General features: G+C 37.1%; 1 protein-coding gene across 2 annotated transcripts in view; it reads right to left on the bottom strand.

The window, feature by feature from the left end:
* LOC110449722 overlaps positions 1 to 6,354 on the bottom strand; it is a 65,494-nt gene extending 59,140 nt beyond the window's left edge. For both annotated transcript variants that reach the window (XM_021496768.1, XM_021496767.1), the window contains exon 1: positions 5,796 to 6,354. The gene's annotated coding sequence lies outside the window, so the exon portion shown is untranslated. The remainder of the gene's footprint in view (positions 1 to 5,795) is intronic.
* Positions 6,355 to 14,601: the final 8,247 nt, after the last annotated feature.

The raw sequence follows: 14,601 nt of genomic DNA, 5'->3' as shown, positions 1-14,601 counted from the left end.
GTCTTTTAAACGTATTCCTACGCTTACTTCGAGTTTTTTTTTTAGAGCATTCGACGGTTAAGGGCAAAGTGATGATCTGATTGATATCAATTGGCAATTAGTCATGCGGCTTAGTTCATTAATTGTAAACCCCTGTTAACTAGAAATTTGTTTTTGTGAACAAAAAAACGTATGTCTCCCCTTAAGGTGGCTCCACACTTTCGCAATTAACCAGCAAAATTCGTTGAAACTTTCATATAATTTTTATGCAACTATGTCGAGTTGATTTTATGAAAATCTAAACATTCCGATAGTTTGGGGATTTTTTTGGAAAAAATACCAAAAAATTGAATTTTCGTCAATTCTAATATTTTCCGTTTTTTGTGTGTGTGGCATTGTTCGGAACAATAACAACAATAATAAAATGCAAAGAAGCATTTCTAATTAACCCTACAAATATTTTATTTATCGCAAAATATGTAACACATGTTACACAAAGTGTTTTTTATTGAATTTGTACGGATAAAAGTGATTATCTACAAGCTAAAAGCACCCAGGACACAAAGTTCTATACATATAGAGTGGGAAATTGAACAAAATATACACAATGGCTTTATACTTAATTTATTTTACATTTTACAATTACTTTGATCCGGGTGAGAGTTATATTCCTTGAAAAAAATCGGAACTTTTTGCAGAGGGGTGACATTTACACAATGACAGTTGTCTCTGTTTACATATAACAAAAATGATGGAAATAAATCAAAAATATGAAATCGAAATTATCAATTTATTGTTCTTTAATGGAACCAAATTACCCACAGTCATGTACACTTTGGACATCATTCCACAGTCCGCTAACTCACGGTATATTTATAATTACATGTCAGACCAGAGGCTATCGCATGGTATACCGTTCTCACGTGCACTCACACATGCATTTCATAGGTATCTTGATATTTTACAAAACATTATTTTCACAGAGTAAGCTAGAAGACTACATTTGTAAACACGATTTAATAGACAGAGCGAAACTCCCTCAACAGCGAAAATCGTAACGACCTCGAGCTTAGGAACTCGTGTAAACACGCGATATGCACATGTGAGGTTGGTACGTCCGCATTCCATGTGTTTCCTATATGACCTTCTTGAGGTCGTCTGGTCTCATGTCACTGTCTTCCCGTGAGTCTGTTTATGTCTATGAATTGGAAAGCTTTATTCCTGAAGTACGTGTGAGTATACATTTCCCGGTAAAATCTTGATATCGGGTGTTGACATATCATCGGCACGCACGTGTACTATTGTTTACCATGGGCCTGTTCGTTTATGCGGAACAACCGGTTTGACCGTTTATAAATGTAACAATTTCGGGTGTAAATCCTGGCGGACCTGCAAATGTGTATGCAGGCCTTGCAAGGCTTTCTCAAGACTCGCCTGAAAGCAGCATCAGATTACTAGGTCCGACCTTATTTAATAAACGAACAACAGTGGTCCGATCGGTTTGACCGTTTAAACGAAAACGGCCCAGCAGGTGTTACTATAATTTGCACTACGATATTGAATGCCCGATACGCAATACGGAAATGACGACACGGTGTACATGCACATTTCGATTAAGATAATTGAGTCCTAGCTGTACTTTTTCCGGAAGTATGTCACGAAAATGGACGCTGATGACGATGTGTCGAGCCACCTTAAACGGTTTAAAAGTAACATCCCAGAAAAGATCTTCCTGAAAACGCAGGTATACTTCAAGTTTGATCAAGATATCTGTAATGGTTTAGAAGTTATGTCTTAGACAAACTTCGACATAACAAATAAACAAAGGGCTATTACTCTGTATATAGTTGGGCACACGACCCGATTATAGTGCGAAAGATTCCCCCTTCCAAAGATACATAAATATGGTAAGTTTGGTCAACGTAAGTGAAATAACATGGAACTTATTCTCCTGACAAACTTTGGTATTAAAAATAAACAAAGGGCCATAAGATATCAGATAAGATATCATTCGAAGGGGAGACATAATTTACTCTGTCAGTCCTAATCGTGTGTTTGAAGTGTTCTGTAAAACATCTTTATTCGCTAGAAAACATTATTTATTTACTTACTTCTCGGCATCATATCAATATCCGGTAGACCAGTCTCTAGAAGGTATATTTCCAACCTCGGTTATCATAACAAGATAACGCTATCCCACAAACAAACACTCGGAGATCGTCAGTTCGGGCCGGTTCTGAACCCTATCAACTCTCGTCCTGATATATCATTACAATGTGATACGTGACGTCGTTAATATAAATGTTGATTTTAATCAGAGGAAGAATATCTACAGACTTTGCGACAACGCCCCACGGAAACAGTTATCGACAAACGTGAAGTGGGAAGCTTTTAAACGTTGCTTCAATCTTTAGAAATACCATAATTTTCAGTCATGTCCTTATTGAATATATTTATAGCTACACTCGCGATGTCATAGTTGTTTTTTCAGTGAAATGCACATACCTAGATAGGCTAGATTATGTAAGTCCCTATACCTACATATAATAGATTCTGTAAGTCCCCTATACCTACATATAATAGATTCTGTAAGTCCCCTATACCTACATATTATAGGTTATGTAAGTCCCCTATCTACATATGCTCAATTAAAGTAGCACCCCAAACCTATAGACTCTATATTTATGATAAACTCCATTAAGTGCAACATTTACATGTGATAGATTTCATTAGTCCCCATACCTATATATGATAGACTCTACTAGTCCCCATACCTATATATTATAGACTCTATTAGTCCCCATACCTACATATGATAATCTCTATTAGTCCCCATGCCTACATATGATAATCTCTTTTAGTCCCCATACCTATATATGATAGACTCTATTAGTCCCCATACCTACATATGATAATCTCTATTAGTCTCCATACCTACATATGATAATCTATATTAGTCCCCATGCCTACATATGATAATCTCTATGAGTCTCCATACCTATATATGATAGACTCTATTAGTCCCGATACCCACATAAAATAGACTATTAGTCCCCATACCTATATACGATCGACTCTAATAGTCCTCATGCCTATATATGATAGACTCTATTAGTCCCGATACCCACATAAAATAGACTCTATTAGTCCCCATACCTATATATGATAGACTCTATTAGTCCCCATATCTATATATGATATTCTCTATTAGTCCCCGTAACTACATAATATATTCTCTATTAGTCCCCGTAACTACATATTATAATCTCTATTAGTCCCCATAGCTATATATGATAATCTCTATTTGTCCCCATGCCTACATATGATAGACTCTATTAGTCCCCATATTTATATCAGAGACCGCAAATATAGTTTCTAGTCCGACCGACCTACATTTGTTTACCATAATGTTGTGTGCAGGAAGCGTTTGGTTATATCAATGAAAATCTCGAAAAATCTGGAAAGAAAACACTATTCCGGGAAGATAGCCAAGACTTGACGCACCAGGAATAGAAGCTACTTCCGTGCCGATTTTTTTAAAAACTCCATGCATCGAATATCAACTGCATAGGCATGTGATGGTAAGCTATTATAACGGCGTCCAGAACTGGTCGATACTTGTTTGTAGAAATTTTCAAAAATCAATTACGTGTATTCGTGAAAACGCCAAGAATCAATTGAATAACAATATATAAATCACCACGCCCTCCGCCAGCCCGATCTATCTTAAACCAGCTATGTACGACAATAACAAAACCAGCTGTCTTTGATTTACTAACAATAACATGTCACTTGTGATAGCTAATGCAATGACAATCGTATATCAAGTTTAATTGCTTACGTATATATATACCGTATGTTTAAGATACTGGGGGAAATCGACAAAACACGGCGTAATAACATCAATTTACAGTATTGCTTTAAAATATATATATGGTAAAGTAAGATGTGTATGAATTACTTATAGAGCATATGAATGGTGATGTAGCGATGTGTCGATTGTTTGACGAAGTGACTGTTATTCGCAGCTGTATAGCACTTGTGGCGTAATGGATAGCGCGTCGGACGGGCTATTGTATATAATTTATGTGACGTATCCAGGTACACGAAGTCTGTGTTTTGGTTCGTCTACTGATTGTTCTGAAACAATTTTTTATTAATTTTAATTATATTATATAGTTAATTATCGAACAAATATCACTACAGTACTGTATGATGGTTATTGCTTTAAATATGCGATGTAAAATTGAAAAAATATCTTTGTATTAGTTATTCCAATCATAACAGCCAAATAACATACACTCGAAAATTAAATTCTGGGCGTTTCTGCGTATACTTCTGACGAAAACGGTCGTGTAAACTAAACCCTACACGGGTGCGTCTACGCAATAGATAATTTACTACATGTGTGATAGCGTTCACACGTATGAGACTTTTGCTCCATAAAAATACGAAAAAAATGAATCTGAGTGAGACAGTCTACTCAAAGAGAAAATATTGTGAAACATAGCAAAACACATACAACGCGCGCGAGGTGTTTTGACAGACGAGCCTAGTACCTGTGAGTGCAGGACCACGGAGATACGCCACCTAGCTCTTCGACCACCCTTCACCCTAACAACCTTCTGTTACAAACTTGATAACTCTTGATCGCAACTAAATACGGACCAGACATGTCGCTTTAAGTCTAATAGTTCGGTACACAAACTGGTTTAAAGATTTTAACACAGTTGACTCTTGTGACCTTGAAAGTGGGTCAATTTACATCTTACGTCATCAATTTGAATGTAAGTGTATACATATTAGTCCTTCATCCCACCAAGCTTCATAGCAGTCATGCATATAAACCTCATAAATCTAATCCATAACGTAATGTAATGAGAGATCTGATTTATATAAGAAGTTTTAATCTTTTTTGAGCCCTTTGACATTTAAAGAAGGTCAAGGTCAGGTACTAATTTAAGCAACATAAACAGCACACTATTTATTGTTCTGTTGAAGAGGTTTTGAGCACATTTGGCCCGTGTGACATTTGACCCGTGTGACATTTGAGAGTTGGTCAAGGTTGTATGTATTTATCTAACAAACTTGACAGCATGCTACCACATAAGTCTACAAGTAGGTCACCATAACTATATAACTCATAGCTCTGTAGGCGGTTTTAATAGGACCTGTTCGCAAACTAGACCCATGCGTTTTTAAAAGACAGAACATCATTTGTTCAATAGATAGCTCTTAGTGGAAAATTTATATGAACCGTGGACCTAAAAGTTCCTTATCTTTAACATATATATTCGACCAATGTGATTTTGAAATAATATATAACACATAACATAATATAACACAGACATCCCCGACATTTCGGAATTACGAGGGTTCACCACAGCAAGCAAATGACTGATGTCTTAGTACCTTTAAAAGTCGATTTCGTGGGAAACGGATGACGGACGGAATGTGTCATCGAATAAAAAATCTGACAGACACCTAGTGTTAGGTGAGATAAAACAGCGTTACCAGAATAACAGATCAGGAATACCTTTTTCATCTCTGATATCAATTCGTCAAGATTTGTGATCATATTATGAACGCGATAGCACCCCGCTCGGACCCTGAATCGAACCCCGGCCATCAGCGTGGGGTACAACCTAAAAGCTTTGCCCTGTATTATCTATATACATTGTAGTAGGATATATACAGTTTTATTAACCAAAAGTATATGTCAACAAAATGTACTCGGTGACTGATGGTATACTATTCAGGGAGGGGACGCGCTAGTTTCTATTGTATACTATATAAGGACATGTTTATTAACTTACCTTTAAAGAGTTTGTAGTATTCCTCGAAATCACACAATTAATCATCCAGGATTGCGTTTAAACTCCATATTAACACGTGTGCGAATCTTCTCAAAACACTTAGGTTACTACTTCGTGGAAAATATGATCAGATCTGGTTTTACTGGAACAAATTATTTTGTAGGATGCACACTTCCCGTTTTCAAGTCCTGTTGACCATGCAGCTCTTTGGTAGCTTCATGTTCAGCCGTAGTCCAGGGCTGACTAACGCGCACGGACTAATACGCTCCTTTTATCAATTGATAGGCATGTACATATTTGTTTTACAAAAAATAATCTTGATAACTAAAAATTTACTCAAGTAAATGTCGATAATAATTCTTATGAGTAAATATCCTCCATGAAGAGTATTTTAGTATTCTGTGGATCCGGTTGGCTGAATTCCGAAACGATAACAATCAAAGATCCTTTTGAATATAAGAACGGAATACACTAGTCTATTACTACGTAAGGACACCGTATGTAATATATTGTGTTTACAGTGAGTCTACACCAGGCTTTACCTAATACACGGCTGTACATAGACGATAGCGGCTGTCGCTGACACTGTGGGCTGATGATATAGATTGCGATCACAGCCTTTAAGCATTTATTTCGTTTTGGATATAACTCCAGCACAGTTGAGCCTAGATGTTTCAGTTGATAGGTAACTCAGTCGGTTAGAGCGGTTGTTTAACAATCCTTAGTCTATGGTTCGAATCCCGGTCTAGCTTTTTTTACACTCAGGTCACTGTTGTTGATTATAATTTGTTATTATTTATTATTTTTTGAATAAATAATTCTCGCAATATGTAGTTTTCTTTTAAGAAATAACATATCCAAGCTATATTTAGTCTTGCCGAAAAGAAAATAGTTTCCAATGTGTAGTTAGAGTTTTTATCAAGATACAGGGATCCTTACAGTACACTGTAGCTAGTAAACAACACGTGACAGTCTACACTTAGTAAACAACACGTGACAGTCTACACTTAGTAAACAACACGTGACAGTCTACACTAAGTAAACAACACGTGACAGTATACACTAAGTAAACAACACGTGACAGTCTACACTTAATAAACAACACGTGACAGTCTACACTTAGTAAACAACACGTGACAGTCTACACTTAGTTAACAACACGTGACAGTCTGCACTTAGTAAACAACACGTGACAGTCTACATTTAGTAAACAACGTGACAGTCTACACTTAGTAAATAACACGTGACAGTCTACACTCATTTGTATCTAGTAAACAACACGTGACAGTCTGCACTTATCTATAGCTAGTAAACAACACGTGACAGTCTACACTATTCTGTAGCTAGTAAACAATACGTGACAGTCTACACTTGTCTGTAGCTAATTGGTATAAACTATCAGATTAAACTAAAACGTAGCACAGAGAACAATACGTTAGATAAGGGAAGTAGGTCACCAGATTATATCACACGTGGATATCTCACTGCGACTTCCATTCCAATTCCAAACAGTATATGGAAATGGGTTTTTGTAGGATTTTCCTGTTGTCCAATCTCTTTTGTATGCAGAAAATATTCTGATATCGAGGGCATTTGTTGAGCTATTACGACCCTGTCATACTGCACTGTTCCCCCCACCCTCCCCTTAACTCCTGTTTAGATTTAATTGTAGAACAATGAGGCCAGGACAGTTCTGTCGACCAGGTAGCTCAATCAGTTAGATTGGTAGCGTATCCGTCTATGTCAATTAGGGTTCGATTCCAGGTCTAGTCCGCGGTGTTTCTTTGGTACCCAGAACACTGTTGGTGATTTTATTTCGTGTTAAGGTATGGATTTCTTTTCAGCAATTATTTATCAAAGGTACTGTCACGTCGAAAAAACAGGTTCCAATAATATACAGCGGTACGAGCATCCTTAGTAAATAGGCCTTGTAGGTCCGCTCAGCAGCTAGCGTACAGCATGTGTTAGTTTAGTTGTAAAGCCCAACCAGGAAGTATGTAAATGGATTGGATTGGAATGGCGGTCACGTGTCATTAGGGGAATTCCCACATCAGCGCTTATAAAACACTTCCTCCTTTATCAGACAGCTCGCAAGCTGGCCAACGATGTACACACAAACGCGCTGATCGATCTGTGTTAATATATATATATACATACGATAAGTGCATGGATACTGAGAATTAAAGATATTGATAGATAGCTAGATATAGACACGCCACGGCGACAACCTTTCCTTGTGTGTATTTCTATCCTTCATGTAGGGTGTATGCATCAACGATGTATTTAGTGTTTATTCGACTGTCTTTCTAGATCTTTAACCAGTGGCAGTCAATACACTGTATAAAACACGCGAAATAAACAAATCATAATTCAAAAGTGTAACAACCTCTTTAAAAGAAAACATTTAGTAGCGACGGTAAAGTTTTAAGTTTGAATTCCGTTTGTGACAATACACCATACAAAAGTTTTCGAAAAAAACACACCTGCTATATACATGTGTAGTAGCACAATACATTAATAGATAGACTAATGCATAGTATGTACATAGAGTGCACACGTATATTGCTACGCAGTCCTGGCTGAATATAGGGGTATATGAATTTGAAAGCTAAGTGAATGAGATCAACGTTACACACAGAATTGTATCATTTAGAATCTGTACACATGTACACGTCGGTGATGTAAATAAATCTTACTGTTTTGAGGGGCGGATCATTTCACATGTTAATTCACTCGAAACAGCTGAAAGTCAATCCTTAAAATAATTGTGTGTATTAAATGTCAATGTGACAATGTACTGCTCTTAATTTCCTTACCGAATTTACGTTGCTTTTGTTCGGATAAACGAAATGTCTTTGTTTTGGTTCTATTTCACGGTCTTCCATTATTACTACATGGTTCAGTTTCCACTGTATTGGTACGGTTAAACGAGTTTCCTCTGTATTGGTATGGATAAACGAGTTTTCACTGTATTGATACGGTTAAACGAGTGTTCACTGTATTGTAACGGTTAAACGAGTTTCCGCTGTATTGGTATGGATAAACGAGTTTTCACTGTAATGGTATGGATAAACGAGTGATCACTGTATTGATACGGTTAAACGAGTTTCCGCTGTATTGGAACGGTTAAACGAGTTTTCACTTTATTGATACGGTTAAACGAGTTTCCACTGTATTGATACGGTTAAACGAGTTTCCGCTGTATTGATATGGATAAACGAGCTTTCACTGTATTGATATGGTTACACGAGTTTCCGCTGTATTGGTACGGTTAAACGAGTTTCCACTGTATTGTTACGGTTAAACGAGTTTTCACTGTATTGGAACGGTTAACAAGTTTCCATTGTATTGATACGGTTAAACGAGTTTCCGCTGTATTGGTATGGATAAATGAGTTTTCACTGTATTGATACGGTTAAACGAGTTTCCGCTGTATTGATATGGATAAACGAGTTTTCACTGTATTGATATGGTTACACGAGTTTCCGCTGTATTGGTACGGTTAAACGAGTTTCCACTGTATTGTTACGGTTAAACGAGTTTTCACTGTATTGGAACGGTTAACAAGTTTCCACTGTATTGATACGGTTAAACGAGTTTCCGCTGTATTGGAACGGTTAAACGAGTTTTCACTTTATTGATACGGTTAAACGAGTTTTCACTGTATTGTTACGGTTAAACGAGTTTCCACTGTATTGGTACGGTTAAACGAGTTCCCACTGTATTGGTAATGATAATCGAGTTTTCACTGTATTGGAACGGTTAAACGAGTTTTTACTGTATTGATATGGTTACACGAGTTTCCACTGTATTGGTATGGATAAACGAGTTTTCACTGTATTGATACGGTTAAACGAGTTTCCGCTGTATTGGAACGGTTAAACGAGTTTTCACTTTATTGATACGGTTAAACGAGTTTTCACTGTATTGGGACAGTTAAACGAGTTTCCACTGTATTGGTATGGATAAACGAGTTTTCACTTTATCGATACGGTTAAACGAGTTTTCACTGTATTGATACACTTAAACGAGTTTTCACTTTATTGATACGGTTAAACGAGTTTTCACTGTATTGGGACAGTTAAACGAGTTTCCACTATATTGGTAAGGATAAACGAGTTTACACTGTATTGGAACGGTTAAACGAGTTTTCACTTTATTGATACGGTTAAACGAGTTTTTACTGTATTGGTACGGTTAAACGAGTTTCCACTGTATTGTTACGGTTAAACGAGTTTTCACTGTATTGGAACGGTTAAACGAGTTTCCACTGTATTGATACGGTTAAACGAGTTTCCGCTGTATTGGTATGGATAAACGAGTTTTCACTGTATTGATACGGTTAAACGAGTTTTTACTGTATTGGTACGGTTAAACGAGTTTCCACTGTATTGGTACGGTTAAACGAGTTCCCACTGTATTTGTAATGATAATCGAGTTTTCACTGTATTGGAACGGTTAAACGAGTTTTCACTGTATTGATATGGTTACACGAGTTTCCACTGTATTGGTATGGATAAAAGAGTTTTCGCTGTATTGGTACGGTTAAAAGAGTTTTCACTCTATTGATACGGTTAAACGAGTTTCCAATGTATTGGTACGGTTAAACGAGTTCCCACTGTATTGGTATTGATAATCGAGTTTTCACTGTATTGATACGGTTAAACGAGTGTCCATGGTATTGGTATGGTTAAATGAGTTTCCACTGTATTGGTATGGTTACATCATACATGTAAATTAGCCCCCGTTGTTATACAAAATACAAATATACAACATTTGATATAGTGCCCTATTAAGCTAGAATAGTGATCTACAGTACATAGATATACAATTTGTACAATCAATACAATTAAAGCATATGTGCATTAATCAATACAATTGTGTGGAAGTCGCAGGAGCTGCCTTATCAGGCGAACTACTATCCTATGCCACCTGGCTAATGTCTCCCTACGTCTGTATGACCAGTATGTTTTGTCAATGGGTCCATAGAGTACAATCGGATACGATAACGATGCCATTGTATGACAGTGCCCTATTATCTAACGACTGAAGATTGATATGATTTACTTACGAGGTTCAGCCTGAGAGAATATCTAGTTTCTCGTGTAAGATTGTGACACACAAAACAAACATTTCAGGTTAAGGGACTGTACAGTATGTATTATTGGAAAATACATCTCCGTATCTACAATAGGACAAACCACAACTATTTCTGGGACGAGACTCACATAAATATACCACTTACTGACACGTGATAACATTAATTACACAAGATAAATGGTGTCACTCCCTCTCTCTCATACAGAAAAAAACATCCTCTTATTTAACAAGATAATATTCAGTGCACTTTGTATCTTCTCTATGTTAGTGTATTTCACACTACAAAAAGCACGTGGTTAAACCGAAAAAATAAAACGTCATTATTATCATAACGTTTGCAATCAGCGACCTGTTAAGTTTGTCTTATCGTTAGTGGAACATCACTTCAAGGCGTGATGTCATTTAAACCTCCTCTATCTCATGATCGCCGTTTCGCTTTATTTCGCAACCACAAAACACGATAAATAAAATCTAAGATGTCGTGTTTTTTTCTCTCCAAATAATTTATGTAAGGAGTTAGCACGTTAACGAGTCCCCGTAGTAAATACAGCATGTAGGCGTTATTGGGCATTGTTTAAAACTAATGATCACCCGGAAATGGAAAATTTAGAGTGGGGGAGTAATCATCTACCGTAACCTACGCACGTGGGCACGGCCACACATACGTGACCAACGAACTACATACACGACCACATACATGTGATCACAAACAAATATACCTTAATCAGCGCACGCATAAATCACCGTTTGATCGACTGAATCTATCATGACCAATATTGCAAGTGTTCAAGAACGTGCGCACGACAACTTATACGTGACCACCGCACTACCTAGAAACAAACGCCCGTGCGCATGTCAACATATTATTGACCAATCCATGTGTGCAAGACCGTGTGCACGAAAATATCTATGTGAGCAACGCACGTGCGCACGATAACAATCTCTTTGACCATCTTTCGAGTGAAAGACCACATCTACCGATACCAGCACGACCGTGTGATCGTATCCACATCGATACTGTGTAGTTATATTACATTAGTCGCCTCATACGAAACATGCAGTTGAATGATGCGCATGTTGTAGATGTAGTAAGTCAGAGAGATAACTCTATCACACAAATAGGTATGGTTAATATGATGCTATATCAAGGTTCCGTCGCCCTAATTTCGTGCTACCTCCCTTGTCGAAGAGTTAAACCTCAAACTATGGTCAGGTATTAGACGAAAACTAATTTCTAAATCAAACCAAAACTTCCTTCAGGGTTTCCTTGTTCTGCGTGTATATTTAGGATTAAAATTCGTGTAAAAAGCATTAGATGTCAGAAATGCAAACAAATCAATACCTCGACTTTCTTTGATCCCATCTCCTACTTCCGAATCGTGTTTTACTTATCTGGGATAAAATTACATTTATTTTAACTAAAATAATCCATCCATGACTTCCTCCTCTGAAGTGTTTGTTAGGATTTCTGTTTATGTCAAAATCAGAAGGGTAAAGTTACCATTGATGTTAACATAAAATGGATCCGTTACCATAGCACACCATATTAGTCATATTTTACACTGTCAACCGGATTGATTTTCAGGTTAAATCACGGTATTGACATTAGGTCCGCCTAGCTTCGTGCAGGATGTATTTTTTTGCGTGTATTCCACGTACTACATTAAATATAGTACATACTTAGACACTCCGGCTACAAACAATATCACATACTTTACTGTGTGACTTATAAGAGAGTATTTACCGATAGTGTTTACAGAGTTGTAAGCCATATCCAGACCATGGGATTTACTTACAAACAAGAAGTGTAGGATATAGAGTACCTGCGCCAAGACGAATAGATAAATGTAACATCGAACGCAGTTGATTGACTTTATAAATAACGTGAACAAGGGTACAATTGATTTCACTGATGCAATTGATATCAATCAAATAGATCATCTTTTGATGATGGGAAAAATAACCATAACGTTTTCTCCCTTTCAAGCGTAAATATTATGAATCAACGGACTGTCGCTAATGCTAGCATTGGATACATTCAAACCTTAGACCCACAGGGATCTGATAGTGGCACTGTTTTATACTGTTTTTGAGGGCACAGGGACCTGAGAATCTGTATATATCATAATTGGGGGATGGCATTTTTACCGAAAGTTGATCTAAACCCCTAAAACGTGTAAGATTAATTTAGTTGAGGTCCAAATATAGCTGTAACAAATTCTCAGGTCCCAGTGATTGAGGGTGGCGATGTATGCGTGTTTTATCAAATGTGGATCTAAACCCGTTTAACGTCTTGTAACACTTTTATATTACTACCTGTAATAATTGATTAGCAGGTCCCTGTGCTATCGAAAATATGTTGATAGCTGAAGGGAGACAACTCAATGTATTTTGTAAGCCCAAAGTATGTCATGTTAATGCATGTGGTCATACCAGTATTACACACGTGCGTTGGTTTTGAATACTGGTAATAGATGTTAGAAGTGATGCTTTCAGGCTCAGTTAAGGTCAAAGGTGACACGATCTGTTACTAAAACAGAATTCTGATTTCCATACTAAACCAACGAGGAGGGAATGTTTTGAGTTAATTTTGAGATCTATTATGCTTATCCTAATCAGCTCGGCTGAATGGCCAAATGGAAGTTGCACCCTTTGACCTGAATGTATCCAGTCCATATTTTGTTCACATATGCTTATTAGGCTTGAATTAATTTGCGTTTCTTTTGAGATCAGGAGAACAAAGGCCAAATGATGTGCAATTAAAAAAAAATATCATTATGCATGTCTACAGCTTTAACGCTTTTAAGATGGAACGGCCGCGGCCGGAGCATACTGTCAACTGCTACATTGGATTTGAAACAGTTACTTACAGCAGCTGGTCATTATGTGGATAGGATTACTTGCCCCTATGCATTACAACTGAAGAGTAGTGTAGTGTTGTCCTCTATACATTTCAAAATATTTTTGAGAAATGTCTTGGCGTTAACAAATCCCTTTGTTCTTTCTGAGGACTCCATTGGAATTTTCATACACATTCTAAGCTAGTAGCTAGACCAAACAAGAGGTCCATGGGCCTTAACGGTCACCTGATATATTTATACAGAGAGTTGATTTTGTTTTTAACATGAACAGAAATATTATTCAAAGTGACAAAAAACAATAAAACCACCTTATTCAATATCTAGCATACAGATTTAAGACTAAAAGGATTTGAAACTAGTGCCTCTGATTCTAAACAAGGAAAATGAAGATATTTTAGCACACTGACTCCTTTGAGCCCCACCCTACAGCCCTTGGGGGTAGGGCTGGCTCAAAATTTTCAAAGTATCAAACTGTCAATTCAAGGTTATAATTCCAATCAAGTTATTAACATGTAATATTCGAAGTATCATTTGCCATTATAAACCATAATAAATTTTGCCCCCCCCCCCCCTCCTTCCCCAGGGGGTAAACGTGAGACCCTAGGGCCATAAACCTTAAGACCCTTCCATCTATGAAGAGTATTTGATTCTACCATATCTTGGTCTTGAGAAGAAGATTTTTCAAATTTCAGTAAATTCGACCTTTTTTGGCCCCACCAATCAGCCCCTGGGGGTCAGTCAGGGCTCATATGTGCTTATTATCAAACTGCTACCTAATACTGATAATGCTAACCCAAATTGAATTACTTCCAATGGAAATTAAACAAATGTTGGTCCAAAATGTG

Source organism: Mizuhopecten yessoensis, unplaced genomic scaffold (genome assembly GCF_002113885.1).
Source record: "Mizuhopecten yessoensis strain PY_sf001 unplaced genomic scaffold, ASM211388v2 scaffold4805, whole genome shotgun sequence".
Taxonomy (NCBI): domain Eukaryota; kingdom Metazoa; phylum Mollusca; class Bivalvia; order Pectinida; family Pectinidae; genus Mizuhopecten; species Mizuhopecten yessoensis.
Note: the sequence above shows the minus strand (reverse complement) of the source record. Positions and strands in the feature narration are given on the sequence as shown.